This window comes from Pteropus vampyrus, unplaced genomic scaffold, assembly GCF_000151845.1.
Source record: "Pteropus vampyrus isolate Shadow unplaced genomic scaffold, Pvam_2.0 Scaffold123, whole genome shotgun sequence".
Lineage (NCBI taxonomy): Eukaryota > Metazoa > Chordata > Mammalia > Chiroptera > Pteropodidae > Pteropus > Pteropus vampyrus.
The window spans coordinates 255,472-256,298 of NW_011888904.1; the positions used below are offsets into that span (position 1 = coordinate 255,472).

General features: G+C 33.5%; 1 pseudogene; it reads right to left on the minus strand.

Annotated features, from left to right (window-relative positions):
* Window positions 1-528: 528 nt before the first annotated feature.
* Window positions 529-644, minus strand: LOC111743859 (annotated as a pseudogene).
* Between the last annotated feature and the right edge of the window lie 183 nt (window positions 645-827).

The following is an 827-nucleotide window of genomic DNA, read 5'->3' on the forward strand; positions in this document are numbered from 1 at the left end:
CCATTTCAGTTGTCAAATATATATGTATAGAGTTGTTCATAATATTCTATCCTTTTAATGTTTGCAGGGTCTTTCATTTTATGATACTGGTAATTTGTGTTTTCTCTCTTGTCAACAATCTTGCTAGAGACTTATTTTATTGATTTTTTTTTGAAGAGCCAGCTTTTGGTTTCATTAATTTTCTTGATTCTGCTTTCAATTTCATTGATTTATGCTCTTCTTTTTATTATTTCTTTCCTTCTGTTTGCTCAGTTTATTTTGTTCTTCTTTATGTAGTTTCTTAAGGCAGAAGCTTAGATTATTTATTTGAGGTTTTTCTTTTCTAATATAAGCATTTAAAACCATAAGTTCCACTCTAAGAACTTTACATCCTACAAATTTTTTTTTTTTTTTTTTTTTTGACTGGCTTATTGTATCCCTGTTGTAGCATGTGACAGAATTTCCTTCTAAGGTGAGGCAACCCTTGGTTGACCTCACAGATTGCAGGAAACTTGACAGCTTAAAATCTCTTATTTTTTTTATTTTTTATGCCTACAGCACCTGGTCTTCCTAGGTGATCTCTCATCCAAGTACTAACCAGGCCCGACCCTGATCAAATGGGATCAGACAGGATAGGGCTTGTTCAGGGTGGCATGGCCGTAGACCTAACAAATTTCTTTTAGCAATTCTTTTAGAACATGTTGGCTGGCCATGAATTTTCTTACTTTTCCTTTTTCTGGGATACCTTCCTTTATTTCACCTTCATTACTGAAGGTTATTCTCACTGGATGTAAAATTCTGACTTGATGGTTCTTTTTTTTTCCTACACATTAAAAATGCCATGCCAC